Here is a 19,691-nt window from a genome sequence, read left to right on the forward strand (position 1 = left end):
CCCTCCCCAGGTCAGGCACCCTCACCTGCGCCATCTAGGGGTGTTGAAGCCGCTACGGGGAATGGATCCATGCTCCCAGAGTCACAGACGTCTGCACCTCCACCGACGTCTCCGACGAAGCTCCGACGATCGCAAAGAACAACCAAGGCCCCCGACTGTCTGATTGTGTCGCTATGAGCTGTATATAGACCTTTTAATGTGACATGTACATGGCAAATTGTGTAATTGCAAAACTGTATTATGTCTTTGTAAGTAGTTATGGGCCAGTGGGCAGACGTAGTACGAAGGTAACGCAGTACCTCAATAGTCATACTACCAGTATGCAATTCAATCCAGGCAGATCACTAGTTATGGTTGGGCGACCAAGTCGCCACCACCCCCCGCCGGATTCTTTTTCAACAGGGGATGAATGTGGTAGTATGACTGGAGGTATTACGGTAACTAGCAATGCTGAGAGACCATTGGTGGAGAAGGCTCGCTGCTCATTGGCCCAATGGTATGTAACACTAGTCACCCATTGGTTAGAGCTGTAAGGTAGCTCCGCCCTGTAAGGCGGGGTATAAGAGTCCGTGTGTTCCCCACAGCTTCCTTTCTGTACCTGAGCTGCTGGGGAAACATCTTGTCTATTAAAGCCTTCAGTTTCGACCTACAACTTTGCTTCTGTGGTCAATTGATAGTGCATCAGATTGCTTCTGTTGGGTTAGTTTGAGAGGAGAGCCACCTGATGTGCGTCCGCTCAGCACATTGCTGCCACGGAAGCCTCTATTACTGGTTTTAAATCTGTTTGGTGCCCATCCCTTGAGCCCCAAAGATATTTTTTTAAAATCCTCTCTGTGCTCTTTAAGCCCTCCAATTTTAAATTTGTTTCTTTCTTCTCTTAGTGGCCAGCCTGACACCTATTCAGCATCTCTGTGCCGTGGGGGACTTAAACAAACAAAACTATTTATAGGTCCTGAATGCCAGTTGAAAGTAAAAAAAAGATAACAAAGGTAACTATCCCCAATGAGAGCTCCTCCGTGTGCAGCCGCCCCGCTGAACACACCGGGACCAATTTCAAATCTTTCTTTCTCCCTTCCCCCTCAATCTTCTCCCTCCCTCAAAATAAAACAGAGAAAGGGAAAAGCAGGAGCAGAGAACAACAAAGGGATCAAACTCCGATGATTTTCCTTTTCCCCCACTCCAGGGTTAAAGAGTACGGAACCAACCTCCAGCAGATTTTCTCTTTTATGAACGAAAGTCGAAGAATGTCTCCGATTTTTTTTCTTTCTTTCCCCCCAAAGAAAGAGCGAAAATCAAAATCTTCAAAGGTACCAATCGCCAATGAATTTTGGTCAAAAAAGAGGGAAAAGTGAAAATTCAAGAATGTTTTTTTAAAATAAATTTAGAGTACCGAATTCATTTTTTCGGTATGATTGGTCGGATGAAAGATTTGAGGGGGGTAAGGTGGTCACTGAGTCGGGGGAGGTAAACAAGGTATTTGAGGCCTTTTACCACAGACTGTACCGCTTGGAGCCTCCAGTATGGGATAAAGACATGAGGTGGTTTTTGGATGGGCTGGATTTCCTGGTGATCGAGGGGGGGCGGGGGGGCAGGGGTGAGGGGGTTGGAGGGGCTGAGCGCCCCAGTCGGACTGGGGGATGGAATGGAGTGCGTTGGTTCAATGCAGTCCGGGAAGAACCGGAAGGTGGGGTCCTGGCAGAATTTTATAAAAACTTTGGCACGGAATTGGGACCCCTGCTGGTGGAGATATATAATGGAGTGGTCAGTAAGGGGCAGCTCCAACCCACATTATCTCAGGTTTCAATTTTGCTTATTTTAAAAAAGGATAAGGACCCAGAGGAATGTGGATCATAACCGTCTGATAACACTGCGGATATAAAGCAGTTGGCGAAGGTGCTGGCAATTCGTATAGAGGACTGTGTGATTGTGTGATAGGCAAGGACCAAACATGGTTCATGAAAGGCAGATATCGGCAAACATTGGAAGGCTGTGATCATAATGACCCCGGGTGGCCAGGAAACGGAGGTGATAGTGTCTGTGGATGCAGAGAAAGTGTTTGACCTGGTTGAGTGAGTGTGTTTGTTTGACGTGTGGGACAGTTTGGGTTTGGGCAGGGGTTTTTAGATTGGGTTAGGTTGTTGTATAGGGCCCCCACGGCGAGTTTCCGTACGAACAATGTTAGTTAGGGGTATTTTTGTCCGCACTGGGAAATGAGGCAGGGTTGTCCGCTGTTTCTGCTGCTTTTCACTTGGAAGGGTGGAGGGGTATTGTGAGAGGAGGATGGAGCATCAGGTCTCCCTGTACATAGATGACCTCCTGTTGTATATTACAAACTGGTGGAGAGCTTTGATAGGATTATGGGATACTGGTGGAGTTTGTTCGTTCTCAGGGTATAAGCTCAATACGGGGAAGAGCGAGGTATTCCCGGTCAATGCATGGGTGCAGGGGAAGGGCTTGGAGATGTTGCCGTTTCGGCTGGTTGGAGCGAGGATCCGATCTTTGGGGATATGAATGGCACATAGTTGGGCCCAGTTGTACAAGCTGAATTGGGCGAATCTGGTGAGGGGGTGAAGGAGGATTTGCCGCTGTCGTTGACTGGGAGGGCCGAGACAGTTAAAACGACGGTGCTGCCGAAGTTTCTGTTCATCTTCCAAAATCTCCTGATTTTCGTCTCCAATCATTTTTTAGCAGAGTCAATAGGTGGATCTCAGAGTTTATATGGGCGGGTAAGGTACCCCGGATTAGGAGGGCGTTTTTGGAGACAGACGGAGAGGGGGGGGGGGGGGGGGGGGGTTAGCACTGCCGAGCCTGCTGAATTATTACTGGGCAGCAAATGTTGAGAAGGCCAGGAAGTGGGCAGTGGGGGACAGGTCTGTGTGGGGACGGATGGAGGAAGCCTCATATAGAGGGATGGGTTTGAGGGCACTGCTATTGGTACCTCTCCCATTCTCGCCAGCCAAGTACTCCACGAGCCCGGTAATGGTATCAGTGGTAAAGGTATGGAATTAATACCTGCAGCATTTTAAGATAGAAAGTAAGACACTCTGGGCACCGATCTGTGGCAACCACAGGTTTTGTCCTGCAGGCCTGGATTCCACGTTTAGGGTGTGGGCATGGTCGGGGATAGAGCGTTTCAAGGACCTGTTTGTGGGGGGAATGTGGGTGGAGTTGGGAGAACTAGAGGCAGAGTTCCAGCTACCAAGGGGAAATGGGTTTCAGAATCTGCAAGTCAGACACTTTGTTAGGAAGGAGCTGGCTACATTCCCAAAATCACCCCCCCCCCCCCCCCCCCCCCCCCCCCCCCCCCCCCCCCCGGCGTTGCATGGTAAGATTTTGTCCGAGGATGAGATAGGGGAGAGGCGGATCTCGGAAATACTTGGAGTGTTAATGGAGAGAGAGAGGTTTTCGGAGGAGGAAATAAAATGGAAATGGGAAAAGGACCCGGGCGGGGGCCTTAGGAGTCGGGCTATGAAGTGAGACCCTGCGAAGGGTAAACTCATCCTCCTCATCTGGGAGGCTGAGTCTCAACCAGTTCAAAGTGGTGCATAGGGCAAACATGGTGGTGTCAAGGATGAGTCGGTTCTTTCCAGGAGTACAGGATACATGCAGATGCTGCAGGAGGCAGGTTGGGCCATTCTGAGAAGCTGTGGAGCATGTCCCAGTCTCATTTTGGCATTGCCGTGGCACTCCAGAGCATGCACGGCAGCACGGTAGCATTGTGGATAGCACAATCGCTTCACAGCTCCAGGGTCCCAGGTTCGATTCCGGCTTGGGTCACTGTCTGTGCGGAGTCTGCACATCCTCCCAGGGTGTGCGTGGGTTTCCTCCGGGTGCTCCGGTTTCCTCCCACAGTCCAAAGATGTGCGGGTTAGGTGGATTGGCCATGATAAATTGCCCTTAGTGTCCAAAATTGCCCTTAGTGTTGGGTGGGGTTACTGAGTTATGGGGATAGGGTGGAGGTGTTGACCTTGGGTAGAGGGTAGGGTGCTCTTTCCAAGAGCCGGTGCAGACTCGATGGGCCAAATGGCCTCCTTCTGCACTGTAAATTCTACGTAAATTCTATGTTTAGCACTACGCCTCACAGCTCCAGGAACACGGGTTCAATTCCAACCTTAATTGACTATCTATGTGGAGTTTGCACGTTCTTCCTGTGTCTGCGTGGGTTTTCTCTGGGTGCTCCGGTTTCCTCCCACAGTCCAAAGATGTGCAGGTTAGGTGGATTGGCTATGCTAAATTGCCCCTTGGTTTCTGAAAAAAGTTAGGTTGGGACACGAGGATAGGGTGGAGGCGTGGGCGTAAGTAGGGTGCTCTTTCCAAGGACTGGTGGATTGGCCATGCTAAACTGCCCCTTAAGTGTCCAAAAGGTTAGTTGGGGTTATGGGGTTGCAGGGATAGGGAGGGGGTGTGGGCCTAGGTAGGGTGCTTTTTCAGCGGGTCGGTGCAGACTTGATGGGCCAAATGGCCTCCGACTGCACTGTATTTGTTACCTGCCTGTGTATTACCCAAATTTGGGTATCTGGCATCAAATCAACCAGGCCAACTAGGTATATTGTCAAATCAACATCTCTGAGCATGTGTAGGAGACACACCTGCCCAGTTGGTAGCACTCTCATGTCACTAGTTTGCAGATTCAAGCTTCACTCCAGGAGTTGAGCAAGAAGCATAAAAGCTGACACTCCAGTGCAGTGCTACACTGCCAAAGGTGTAGATGTTAAACATGGCCCATCTACCCTCACAAGCCAATATTTAACCTTCAGTTAATTCTCACAGGCCAATATTTAACCCTCAGTTAACTTCACAAAAACAGATTATCTGGTCGTGATGACATTGTTATTTCTGGGAGCTCACTGTACACAGATTGGCTGCTGCATTTCGTACATTGCAATGGTAACCCCAGCCCCCTGCCTGGAGGAGTTAAAAATTATCTAATGATTTTAGCTGAAAATATTTTGTGAGAATGTAGAGTTAGTCTGCTGGCATTCACTGTCTTGACTCAAGCGTAAGGGTCACTATGTGCATTGCTGGAGAGTGGCAGCATCTGTGAAATTCTACTCCCGAGTGTGGTATCGACTTCAGGAAAGGAAGGAAAGGAATTGAACAAATCCTGATGAGAGGCAGGCATGAATTATGTTTTTAATGAAGTGTTTTTGCTTTGAAATAGAGAGACAATAAGGGATATCAGGAGAGTTTCTGTGTCACGTAATGTTTACCCAATTAACAGTGGCTCATGTATAAAGCGTTAGAAATTCTACATTCCTTGCTCCTTTTTTCAATTATGGTCATACATTTACAGAATACCATATGATAACAAAGCATAATGATGCTAGTGACAGAAGTGTTTTTGTGCCTGCATTGCGAATTGTCACAAATCTGTAAATTATTTATAACTTCAGTATCACAGGGTATTTCCCGTGCCAGGAAACAGTAACTAGATGTTATGGAGATGTGAGTGCTGATGAAAACAAAAATGTCCAAACTTTAGGTATCGTGATTTTATTTGAAAGTATGTTTACAAGCGATTGGACTCTCAGCTACTTACTGGGAATATTTATTGCTTTATACTGCTTATTAAAACACCCTGGGTTCAAACTGCAATGTTTATGGTAACAAAAATGGGAACTATTGCTAAAAGAATAACATTAGCAGATGAATTGACCAATTAAACTTCAAAGACAATAAAAGTGATCATTACTGGTAGCAAGCTGTCTAGCTGGTGACATGAAGACCAATTGATTTCTATTAAAAAGAGATAGACAGACAGCTGAGATTGATTTCCAGGGAACAGTCTGATCATGGATTTGAGATGATGGCATAAATCATAAGAGAGTTTGAACAGTTTATGCTGTCTGAATTCCATCAGGAGATTATGACCTTGAAATTGCCTCCTCTGGAGTACTTGTTACCTTCTAATGTTTCATGGAGGAGGTATGGGCAGCAGGGTAGCACAAGTGGATAGCACTGTGACTTCACAGCGCCAGGGTCCCAGGTTCAATTCCCCGCTGGGTCACTGGCTGTGCGGAGTCTGCACGTTCTCCCCGTGTCTGCGTGGGTTTCCTCCGGGTGCTCCGGTTTCCACCCACAGTCCAAAGACGTGCGGGTTAGGTGGATTAGCTATGATAAATTGCCCATAGTGACTAAAAAGGTTAGATGGGGTTATTGGGTTACGGGGATAGGGTGGAAGTGAGGGCTTAAGTGGGTCGGTGCAGACTTGATGGACCGAATGACCTCCTTCTGCACTGTATGTTCTATGTTCTATGAGGTCTGCCCTTTCACCTGGATGTGAAAAATCCAATGTCACCTTTCAAAAAACAGCAGAGGCATTCTACCCGATGGTTTGAACAACATTTATAACTCGACCACCATCGCCACAACAGATTAATGTAGCACGCAGCTCCTTGCTGTTTGTGGCCTCTTGCTCTGCATACAATATGCACGAGCTGTCCCTACTTTACAACAGCGACTGCATTTCAAAAATATTTCATGGCTGCAAAGCACAATGGACATCCTGAGGTCATGAAAGCTGCTACCTAAATGCAGGTCCTTTCTTTTGTATATTTAGCAAATTTCCTATGGTATTCTTTGCAGGACAAGCAAAAGAGACAGAGTGGAAAAAGAATGGAAATGAATGGTTGTTAAGGCGAGAAGGAAAGCAGGGCTTCCAGACAAGTAAGTGAAGGAAGTAAAGGAAGTGAGGGGAAGGTAAGGTCAGGCAAGAGTTTGGGAGGCTTAGGAATGAAAAACAGCAAGGACAAGGAACAAGGAGCAAGAAAGGACTGAAGCAGTGCTTGTGGTGGTGACATTGAGAGCTGCTGGGAATTTCTTGGAGGTGAGTTACAATTTGCCTCTTTCTTTTCACAGATTTGCTGGGCTGACTGGGCAGCTGGAAAGGTGAAATTCCCTCGGAAATTGAAAGAAAGGTGACTTTTTTTTCTGAATTACAGAACAATCTGGCTGATTGTTTCTCACAATAAAAATACTGAACTAGCTTGAAGTCCAGATATGAGTGCACACTAAGCTAATTGGGATGTTCAAAAATAGGCCCGGATTTTTATTCTTGTGTTGGGTGTGCAGAGACGGGGGAATTCCCGGCTCCCCAAATCCCACCTTTAAAAATGGCAGCCTAGGCACTGGACTTTCAGTCCAGGGGTACAGAGGGGATTAGAAATTGGGGCAGGGGACCCCGGAACAGAGAGGGCTGCCAGGAGCGGAGGCGGCTGGGTGGAAGGCTTGCCTCAGGGGTCTGGCATTGAGTCCAAAGTTTAAAAATAAAAAACGATGAAACTTCTCTCCAGCCTTCACCACCCCCACACTCTCATGCCCCATCCATGCCAACCCATGCCTCCCCTCCAAAACCCAAAACCCCTCCATGAGAACCCGTACACCTTCACCCACCTCCCATGGCCTTCATATCCTCCATGCATCATCAGCTTCCCACCCATCGTCCCATGCCCCTCATACTCTCCATTACAATCTATGCCCATCCATCAATCCCCCTGGTCCTTTATAACCCACATGCCAACTTAGTGCCAACCCATGCCTCGCACCCACCACCCACTATCGTTGCACCTACCATGTCAACTCACCCAGTATCTACCATGGGCAGACCTCAGGATTCATGCAGAGATGAGATAAAATTAAGTTCTGTAAAATGATGTTCTATGGGATGGATATTCCCTTCCACGCACAATGTGCGATGGCAGACATGAAAAGTGATGCTTTGTGGTGGAAATCCCTGTGTTACCCCCAAGTCAATTGAGGTGGATGTGCCTATGGCCGATCTGGACCTTCCCACTACCTACCTTGAGGCCTATTGCACAGTGAAATATAGGGTAGGTTTTTAAGGATGGCGAGTGATCGGTACTCACCATTCTGAGAGTAGGTGTATAATATGCTAACGCTGACTCTCAAAATCCCACTGCCATTTAGAGCTACCTTGAACATTGATTAGCAGTGGGCAGGACTTTCATCCACTCTTGGAAGGAGATCTTGCCTTTGAGAGCTGTTGGCCAGAAATTATATTGCAGCACTCTGCCTGCAGCAAGTCCCCAAACCATTGGAAAGGTACATCCCGGGCCAGGAAAGTAGGGGACGCCCTGGGAGGGGGGTGATCACGACATTGGGAGGTAGGCCCGGAAAGGGGTGCGGGAGGGCGTGTCCCAGAGCTTCAAGCTCCTCGAGTGGAGGGAGCTCTAACTCTAGGAAGCTTTCACAATGAAGAAAACCCCATCCCCCCCTTCCAACCCAAGATGGGGAAAGGTTTTCTTGTCAGTTTCCCACCCAACCAGTAGCCGCTCCCGCCAGCCTACAAATTGAGGCTTGATGGGAAAAGGCCCTTAAATGGCCATTAAGGGCCTTAACGGGTGAAAGGATGGGTAGCACAGTGGTTGGCTCTGTTTCTTTACAGCACCAGGGTCCCGGGTTCGATTCCCAGCTTGGGTCGCTGTCTGTGTGGTGTCTGCACGTTCTCCCCGTGTCTGGGACATTCTCCCTCAGTGTACCCGAAGAGGCGCCGTAGTATGGCAACTAGGGCATTTTCACAGTAACTTCATTGTTGATGTAAGCCTACTTGGGATGCTAATAAAGATTATTATTATTATTCTCGCCCATGAGACCCTGCCTGTACAAGTGTAAAATTGCATCTGGGTTTGGGTGGGTAGGTACCCAGGGGAAATCCCATCCATTTAATTTTAAGCTCCTCCTCCGCCTCACAACCTGCATTGCGGAGTGTAAAATTCTGTCCATGGAGAATCCCCACCATCAGACCTTTGAGTGCCCCTACACAACCATACCCATCTGTAGGCTGCAGAAGCCCCACTTCTGACAGTGAGTGTGCCAACTGCGGCGCAGTATTATGCTAGAAAATCCCCAGACCAATGCACCTGATGTTATAACCATTCGCTCTTCATAACATACTGAGCATGATTAACACTGGACTGGCATGCCCTCCCCCCCACACCCTGTGCAGTTTCCATCTCCCCCAATCAAGCCCTTTCCTTGCAGCACATTACAAGCCACCTTGCCCGTGATTTCCCCCTTGAAAGTGATGTGGTGCTGCCTGCGAAGCCTGCCGGCTAGTCCGAGGTGCTGGGAGCGCGGTTCAATACATTGATGGTGGAGAAATCTCAAAGTCTGAAGTGAACTGCAGGCACCAGGTGCATGTTGCTTATATATGGCTTTGCAACATATTAGTCTATTTGGACGCTTACATGTGTTAAGTAATGGGTAAGAGACATTCCAATTCGTTGTCTCATTTATGTTAAGTATCTAATAATTGACACTGAAATGTAAAGGGGCTTCAGGTGGCCTTTGTGTCAGGTGATGTAAAGATAGAGTTTTGTGCAGAGTCTGTTAAAGTGAAATAAAGGTGTTGGTGAAAAGGAGCAGTCCCTTTGACTCTTTATACAACAGCAGCTAAACATCTAACAAATGGTAGCAGAGGATGGTTGCTGTGCAAATGTGAAGGGTTGAACAATATAACTTTTCCAGACCAAATCAAGGAGTGAGTCAGAAGAAAAAACACAAAGATATATGGGTGAACCTAGGATAAAGATGGTCGGCTATGACTGTCCCCCCCCCCCCCCTTATTTTCGGAAAGGGGATCGTACGACCAATGGAGAAGTGCAGTAGTTATGTGGACAAAGGTAACTGTCTTGGGAAAGAGAAATCAAGGTATGGCATTGGCTCTTTCTCTACCCTATGACAGTAAAATCCGGAGCCAAGTGTTTTCTGAGCTGGAATTGGAAGAGTTAGACTCAGAAGATTGATAAGAAGAATGACTTGTTAAGTGCACATGAAGCATGGTCAGATTTTGATAGGTTCTGGAAAATAAAGGATTTCTCCATTGAAGAATATATCAATGGAATTTGGCAGACTATATAAAAGGCTGCAGAAACACAACCTGGAATTTCCACAGTCTGTGTTGGCCTTTAAATTACATCTCCACCTCATTTAAATTACTTGACTGTGCTAGAGTGAGCAACATGGATAGGCTCCTGGTTTTGACAGGCATTCCGTTTGCGGATAAGGATACCTTATGCGATCAGATGACAGAAGCTTTAAAGAAGTTTCTGGGGAAGTATTCGATTCCAATGGCTCTGATGGCCCAAATAGGTCAGCCTGCAATAAAGCAGAATATGGAAGATACACTACTAACAGGATGGCAAAATTGTACGGTTACGAGCTGGTTCCATGACTATGGAAGGAGATGGAGACCCAGAAATTATGAAGACAGAAACCCAGTTAGAACCTACAATAGGAAGATGAATCTCAGAAATGCACTGGGCATGATAAATCAATGTTTCCGATGTGACTCTCAATACCATTATACTTTCAACTTTCCAACACGTTATAATAGAGTGTGTGAAGTTATACATGATACAGAAGAGGAAAAAGATAGTGACCAGAAAGAAGGCATTGTCCTATTGACAAGCAGTTTTACGCCGGTAATGAGGGTGTTTGTTGCAGAATCCTTCAATTGTGCTGTATCGGACAGTGGCTGCACATCTACTGTGTGTGGAATTGACTAGTTTAAAATGTTACCTGGACTCCTTGAATGCTGAAAATCGTAACAAGGTTAAGGAATTTAAAAGTTCCACAAGTTTCAGGGGCTGGATTCTCCGACCCCCCGCCGGGTTGGAGAATCGCCGGGGGACGGCGTGAATCCCGCCCCCGCCGGCCACCAAATTCTCCGGCACCAGATATTCGGCTGGGGCGGGAATTGCGCCGCGCCTGTAAGCGGGCCCACCCCGGCGATTCTCTGGCCCGCGATGGGCCGAAGTCCCGCTGTTGTTATGCCGGTCCCGCCGGCGCGAATTAAACAAGGTATTTACCAATGGGACCAGGCGGCGCAGGCAGGCTCTGGGGTCTGGGGGGGGGGGGGGGGCACAGGGCGATCTGGCCCTGGGGGGTGGCACCACGGTGGCCTGGCCGGGATCGGGGCCCACTGATCCGCGGGCATGCCTGTGCCGTGGGGGCACTCTTTTCATCGCGGAAGCTGATGCCGGACGCGGAGGTGACCCCCCCTCCCCCTGCGCATGCGCGGGGATGACTGCAAAGTTTAATTGGGCAACTGTATTGGTTAGGTAGACAGACTAGATCGGACGTGAGTTTAGATGTCTTAGAGCTGAGTACAAAAATTAATGATCCCAAAGTGGAAGACATAATCAGAGCAAATGAAGCATTGGTCAAACTAAAAATGTAGGAGTGTGTTTTGAGGTTCCCGGTTTTAGGTGACCTTAGGCACTTGAAACTCATAGTTTATAGTGATGCGTCCTATGCAAATTTATGTGATGGGGTTTCAAGCGCAGGAGGTTTTATAATTTTCCTTTTGGGTAACAATGGTAAATGTTGCCCTCTTATGTGGGAAACAAAGAAAATAAGGAGAGTGGTCAAAAGCACTTTGGCTGCTGAGACGTTAAGCCTTGTAGAGGCAGTGGATATGGCCTTTTTATATCTCAGATATTGACAGAAATTTGGGCATTAGGGGATTTGGGTAATATACCCATTGAATGTCACGTTGACAATAAACCCCTGTGGAAAAGTGTGCAGTCTACAAAAAGTGTCAATGAAAAAAGGTTAAGGATAGACATCGCAAGTTTGAAGCAGATGTTGGACAGAGGCGAAATAGCAAAAATTAAATGGGTCGACAGTAGGTATCAATTGTCAGACGGCTTTACAAAAAGAGGGGCTAGCTCACAGAAACTTTTGGATATTGTTCATGAAGGACACCTGTTTCTGTGACTTTTTTTCTTCCAAAAAAAATGAAAAGGGGGGAAATTGCGTGTGTGTTTTTGAGTTTCTTGTAATTTTGTTTTTACCTAATTATTTTTTTTTCTCCAAGGAAGGGGAGAGTGTTAAATAATGGGTTAAGAGACATTCCAATTAGTTGTCTCACTGATGTTAAGTATCCAATAATTGACACTGATATGTAAAGGGGCTTCAGGTGCCTTTATGTCAGGTGATGTGATGTTAGAGTTTTGTGCAGAGTCTGTTGAAGTGAAATAAAGGTTTGGTGAAAAGGAGCAGAACTTTTGACTCTTTATACAACAGCAGCTAAACGTCTAGCAACAATGCCTGTTGATCCAGTGTGAAGAGGTGATTCCAGCGAGCAGCCATTATAATGTGTAAGCATGATATCCAAATGTATTAAAATGGTGTTGTCAATGAGGTGCGGTGGGAAACATGTGCCACCATTGATGCCAGGAGCAGATGATCGTAATCTGTTTTCCTATCGATGTGAAACTGTTTTTTTTTGCTCTTGCGATGTTTTCCTCTCCAGGCTGCTATGACAACAATCACAGATGGCAATTGAAAATCGTGCCTAAGTGTTTATTGCCAGCTTTACTACATCAAAATAAATACTCTCATTCCTAAGAACCCATTTAAGATTTTTACATTCCTTCAACCGAATAAACATTATTTAACTAGTCAACTAAATAAACTAAATAAATAAACATTGCAGTCAAGTGCACAATCTCTTATAACAACAGGATTTTAAATCATTATCTCACATCAAAGGGTCTATAACCACTTGTTGCTATCAATCAAACTGTGAAATGGCAAGTACCCCACTGTGATAATAGATGGTTATGAAATCACACAGTACTAATTCAAAAATGGGAATCTTTAGGCTTATGCCAACAGGTGAATGAAAGAGCAAGAATTTCTTTTACCATTCCAGACATTCTTTTCATAATTTGAAGGGCAGGAATTTTAATTGCTTGAAAAGCTTGAAAGCTCCCTTTCACGGTATAGTTTGACACTTTTGACAACTCCCTTTGACAGATCCTCTTTACAGTTTTGACAGTTGATTTGACAGGTCTGTTGACAGTTCCAATGAGCTTGACAGTAATGAGTTTATGTACTTTCTGTGCATATTCATGCCGACCTTGACAATTCGAAAGGGCACCTTATCTCCCTAAAGAGCACCTGACCTAATCTAAAGGGAATTTACTGCCACCAAAGAACAGCTGGCGTAGCTCAGGAGATGGTTCATTCGCACACATCTGAGTTGATCGTCTCTGGTGGGTTATCCCTAGCCAGCCTGACTCCATTCTAATAGCTTTGGAATTGCTACTCAAATGTTTGACCTTCTAAGGAGCTACTGTTTGTTATTTAAAATGCAGATGCTCAGAGTTTTTAATTTTATAGTGTGTATTCGTTTTTAAAATCAGGATATTGTTTCGGTGGCACGATGTTGTAGATTAGCGTTCGTTGCCCTTAGTGATGATTGACACTTTGCGCATGTAACGTTGTATGTGTTGTCCCTGATGTTGCAGGAGTCATGCTGGCTGTTGCTAATGTTGTGTCATTTGCTGGTGATGTTGTTAATGGCGGCCCCCTGGATTTTGATATTTCCAGTGTTTCTCCTGGTCTTTTCTATTTTTCCAGCTCTAGTGTAGGTTGAATATCGACTTTGTTTCTCATCATTTGCTTACCGGTTTAGGCCTCAATTATGTATGGCCTTGTCGTCTCAGTTTCAGCAGTAACTTTAGCTGGGCTCCATATATTCTTCATTGGACCTTGTACATGTAAGGCTTCCTTTTATGTGCACCTGTTGGATATTTTTCTGACGTGGGGCACATACAATAGTGTAGGTACCCACCTTACCACTTCCCACCCACCCCCAAACTCAGCCCCATAATTCAGGCTATGGGAAGTGCCAACATTGGCAGCCTGTCCAGCATATTTAAGTAGGTAATCTAGGGCCATTCAGGCTTGTTACCAAACCAACAGACCCTGATAATACACTGCTCACGTAGTAAAATGTTTGGCATGGACAGTCACGTGGGAGTGGGCAGTCTTACCTTTCTAAAGGGAGCCTTCAAATGATGGGAATGAAGGAGGGGTTCTATCATCGAGGGCTGCCCTTTGTGAATCGGGGCAGCCCCGCTAATATCAAAACCTTTCCTACTTGCTAATATTCCCAACCTTAAACCCAATTGCCTCAGCCCCCGGATTGAACTGATTATGTACACATCACTTAGTCTCCAGTGCAGCTAGGAAATATATGGTCCCAGGAACACTTGCACATAACACATTAGTTCCTTGCTAGATATTTAAAGATAATACAACAATATATAGCAGAGATCGTCAAAATAAATCCACCACAGCTTAAGAGCAGACATACCGCAATGTGAGAAATAATCTAGCAGAAACCCAGGCATAGATGTGGTTAGAACAGAGATGAAATAACTGAGTTTGAATGTCACCATATTTTTCCTACTTTATCAAGGTTGGCATGTTCATGAGCTGACATGAGTACGACTGTGGGAAGTTGGCAATGTTAAGACTCTGGTTTGACCTGAGGTGCGGAGATAGATACATGACATATTTTCCAATTGGGCTGTTCTAAAAACAGTGAGATATTCATTGGTCTAGATGTGTATCCATTTGCTTTGCTGTGTAAAGACTATAAGAAGTTATTCCTTGAGCAGAGAGAACAGAGGTATTTGGCCAGAGGAAATTTGGGATCATTGCAGAAGAGCAGAATGGTGGAAGGACCACATGTGCACGACTGGCCAGGGTGACATGGGCATGGCCATTTTATGTTACCACATGGAGATCACCCTTCTATCCAAAGGAAGATGTCTTACAACCAGGTTAAAGTCCAACAGGTTTGTTTGGAAACACTAGCTTTCGGAGCACTGCTCCTTCCTCAGAGTCACTCACCTGATGAAGGAGCTGCATTCTGAAAGCTAGTGATTCCAAAGAAACCTGTTGGACTTTAACCTGGTGTTGTAAGACTTCTTACTGTGCCCACCGCAGTCCAATGCCGGCATTTCCACATCATGTATATCCAGAGTGTAATGATAATATCGCCTTCTTTAATGCTAGACATTAACTTCTATCAAGTCTTACTTGTACAGAATGAAATATAACCACTATTGCCAATAAGAGTTATCACTTTGAATCAATTCAGAACTTGAGAGTGAGATGTGCATTGACACGACACCCCGAATTCCAAAAACCCTTAAGTTACAGCAAATCGCAGAATTCCATGCTTGCTTTGCTTTCGCCATTTTTCTATGAACACAAGCATGTATGTATAACTTATGGGTTGCAACAGAATTGATGTAATAAAAGAATAAAAACATTTGTATTGACAGCACTTTATCACATTCACTAGAAATGCACGTGTCATAACGATACATAATATCAAACAAAAACAACCAAGGCAAAATGAAAATTCCAAAAGAGAGATAGACCAAAGAGAAAAGCAAAACACAAATAAACGAGCATCACTATAAGTATTTAGGTCTACATGGACCCCATTTGGCTGTTCTGCCATGTCTGGTGTTGGCCCCAGTGTGCATTTCTCTGTGTTTTGCTGCTCCCTCTGGTTCTCTGCTTGCCCTTGGGTCTGTCACCTGCAGGTATGTCCCTTGTGCCTCAGTCTTATTTACAGGCTTTTGTCCCCCCTTCCCGCCACCTCCCTTTCCTTCGCAATCTGTGGCTCCCCCCCCACCTTCCCCCTCCCTCTCCGCTCTATTGGTTGTTGGCTACGACCAAGTCATGGAACAAGTTGGTGAACCCTCTGCCGACCCACGTATGCCGAATTTTATCTTCTCCAGTTAGAGAAATTCCGACAGGTCAAACAATCAGTCTGAACTTTGGGTGGTGTTGCTGATCGCCAGCCGAGCAAGATTCTTCGATGAGCGATTAGGGAGGCAAAGGCCAATACTTCGCCCCCCCCCATAAAGAGTTTTGGTTGATCAGAAAACCTGAAGACAGCCAATTATGGGCATGGCTCCACCCTCACTCCCATAACCTTGGACGTTGCCTCAAAGAAGATCATCCAGAACTCAACAAGTCTGGTGCAGGCCCAGAACATGTGGGTGTGGCTGCTAGGCCACTCTAGGACCGTTCACATTTGTCTTCCACCTCCCGGACGAAGCTGCTCATTTGGGTTCTGGTTAGGTGTGCTCTGTGCACCACCTTTAACTGCATTAGGCTCAGACCTGTTCGTGTGGTGGCGGAGTTCACCCTGTGTAGTGCGTCGATCCCGAACCCCCCTTCCACCTGCCCCCCCCCCCACTTCTGTGCCCAGCTCTTCCTTCCATTTTTCCTTTGTCTCATCGAGGAGGGAACATACCTCTTCCAACTGTCGTCCATACAGATCCCTAAAGCTCCCCTTTCCAAGGTCGCCTGCGTCCAGCAGTTCCCGAACTAGCGAGTTTCCTGGTGTCTGGGAGTTCATCGTTGTTTCCCTACGGAGGAAGTTCTTGACCTGTATACCTCTTTTCATTCGCTTTAGGTAGTTGGAACCTCTCTGTAAGTTCCTCCAAGGGCACTAGTCTGCCGTCTGTTTATATGTCTCTAACCATTAGTGTCCCTTCGTCCTGTCTCCACCTTTTGAAGGTGGTGCCAACTGTGGCCGACGTGAACCTATGGTTGTTAGAGATGGGGACCAGAGTGGACATTTTGGTTAGCTGTAGTGCTGTCTCACTTGATACCACGTTCGGAGCGTGGCCACTACCACTGGGCTTCTTGAGTGTTTGGCAAGGGGGGATGTGAATGCGGTTGTGCCTCGGGCTCGGAGGGACGTCCCTGTGTGGGAACTCTCCTCCATCAGTACCCATTCCATTCCCAGTTCCTTCACCCATCCCCTCGCTCTTTCTGCTGTAGCCGCCCAGTGGTAAAGCTGTAAGTTTGGGAGGGCCAGGCCTCCCATACTTCTTTTCCTTTGTAGAACTCTTTTTTTGGATCCTCAGATTCTTCGTGCCCCCACCCCCACACAAATGCTATGATTAATTTTTCTACTGTGTTGAAGATGGTCTTGGGTTGTCGATTGGTAGGGATATGAACAGGAAGCGGAACCTGGGCAGCACATTAATTTTGATCGTCTGCGCCCTCCCTGCCAGCAAGATCCCCGGGCACTATTATCAAACCCCGAATGAAACACCTGACCCACCCGGCCCTTCCATAACCTTTCCTGATCCCTAACTCGCAATTGGGTCTCCTGCAACAACGCCACATCAGTTTTCAAAGTCTTAAGGTGCGTAAACACCCTTAATCTCTTTACTGGGCCACTTAACCCCCATACATTCCATGTAACCAGTCGGATGGGGGTCATCTACCTACCAGCCCCCTCTTACTAGAGTCAACCATTCCTGCCTCGCGAGGCAGTCGGCAACCCTCCAAGAAGGACCTACACCAAGCCCATCCAAGAGGGCCATCAGATCCCCCGATGCAACCAGACAAAGAAAAGTCCCAGCCACCATCAGGAAACTAACCCTTCCCCCTCTCCACCAGCCCCCAGCACCACACCCAAATAACTAAGTAAACCAAAACAAGATTCATAAGGGTGCCCTACCCTTCTGAGTTGGGGTGTGAGGGGCTCCAGGACCCCATTGTGGGTGAGTTGGGCTATTGAGGGAGTTTGGAGGCCACAGTCATGGGTCTCGGGATCGGGATGCCATTTGAGACTGGCACCCCCATCTCTTCCTGCACTGGTAAGCGGAGCTTGTTAGTGCAGGAAATGAGACTGAGTGCAGCCTCGGCAGGGTGCTCCTCCCCAAGGCCCTGAAATGATGCAAAGTCCTGTTCGCTAGCATGGTCTTTCTTAGTGCTGTGAGCGCCACCGGCTCGACATGGGACTCTCTTTCATTTCTGTTATGTCACGACAATCATCTGCAATCTGTTAATTTGTCCTGGGATCAAATTCGTCACGACACTAATTTTCTATCTGATGTTTAATCCCAGGAATTCAATAAATTGCAAATATTTAAAATAAATTATCATCTGGCGCAGCACGGTAGCACAGTGGGTAGCACTGTTGCTTCACAACTCCAGGGTCCTAGGTTCGATTCCCGGCTTGGGTCACTGTCTGTGTGGAGTCTGCACGTTCTCCCCGTTACTGTGCGAGTTTCCTCTGGGTGCTCCGGTTTTCCCTACAAGTCCCGAAAGACGAGCTGTTAGGTAATTTGGACATTCTGAATTCTCCCTCTGTGTACCCGAACAGGCGCCGGAATGTGGCGACCAGGAGTTTTTCACAGTAACTTAATTGCAGTGTTCATTGTAGCCTACTTGTGATAATAAAGATTATTATTATTACATAATGGCTGCATTTCACAACTGAAAAAGAATGCACAATTGCAATATATCTTTATAGAAGTTCACTCCTATTCAGTGGCGGGCTGGCCAGGGTGTCAGCTTGCCTGATCGCAAGTGGGCCCCTGATGAAGTGGGCCCCCTATATCAAATAAAAATGCAATAAAGAAACAAACACAGACAACTGTTTTAGTAATAAAAAGGAATAAGAAAAAAAAGAGAACAGGACACAAGTAAGCAGTGCATGAAAAGGAACAAAGCAGGGGAGGTATTGGAAGGATGTGGAATAGGGGGGTCCGGGTCGGGCATAATTAAGGAAATTCCATGTTTTCAGCAAGAGTGTGTGAATTTAAAGATATACAGTAGTCCCCCGTTATACCGCGCTCCGCAATACCGCGGTTCGCGATATACCGCGGGGAGGCTTATGGACCCCAACTGTCAGTTGTGTCAATTTCAGCGGCCGGCTCACTTTGATCCAGAGAGGGAAGCTGCTCTCTCACTGAAACAATCAGCCGGCCGCTGAAATTGACACTGCCGGCTGCTCTCTCCCTCCAATCCAACTTTTAAGTTTTAATGTTTCTGATTGGAGGGAGAGAGCAGCCGGCAGTGTCAATTTCAGCGGCCGGCTCACTGTGATCCGGAGAGGGAAGCTGCTCTCTCACTGAAGCAATCAGCCGGCCGCTGAAATTGACACTGCCGGCTGCTCTATCCCTCCAATCAGAAACATTAAAACTTAAAAGTTGGATTGGAGGGAGAGAGCAGCCGGCAGTGTCAATTTCAGCGGCCGGCTGATTGTTTCAGTGAGAGAGCAGCTTCCCTCTCCGGCCACTGAAATTGACACTGTTTTAATTAGATCCACGATGGGGGTTTTAAATTTATTTAAAAATCTATGCTAGCGCTTCCCATTGTGAGTCTACGGGGGTCTGACCTCTCCCCCCGCCCCCCGTAGACTCTCAATGGGAAGCGCTAGCATAGATTTTTAAATAAGTTTAAAACCCCCATCGTGGATATCCGCGGCTCGGATGCAACACGGGTGGCTGTCTTGGACCCCAACACCCGTGTTATAAAGGGGGACTACTGTAGTTACAATTCGTGATTTGAGATGGTCGGCAACTTCAAAGGATATCAAGCAGTAGTCTTGGTTCAGCCGGTACATCGGTCCGGGGCCCGGAGAGCCAAGAAGGGGCCCGTGAATCTCTGAAGGGCCCTTAAAAATTATAATTAATTAGATAAATAAATCTCCAACTTCTTTCCTGAGATCTAACTTAGTAAAATATAATTGTTTTTAAAAAGAGCAATACCAAATAAAAATGCAATAAAGAAACAAACAAATAATCACTCAGTGTATGAAGGAACAAAACAGTGTTAAACGGATGTGAAAAGGAGTTGGGGGGGGGGGGGGGGGGGCTGATTCACCCGGGTCGGACATAGTTGGAAATCCACGTTTTCAGCAAGAGTGTGTGAATTTAAAGATAAAGTTACAGTTCGTGATTTGAGATGGTCGGCAACTTGAAAGGATATCAAGCAGTACATAGGGTCGTGAGGTCACCGAAAAGGAGAAGCGGTACCTTTGACCGTGAATCATGAGGTCAAAGATATTGAAGTGATAAGCCATGATCGGTAAACTCAAAGAGTTGCGA

Source organism: Scyliorhinus canicula, chromosome 5, assembly GCF_902713615.1.
Source record: "Scyliorhinus canicula chromosome 5, sScyCan1.1, whole genome shotgun sequence".
Lineage (NCBI taxonomy): Eukaryota > Metazoa > Chordata > Chondrichthyes > Carcharhiniformes > Scyliorhinidae > Scyliorhinus > Scyliorhinus canicula.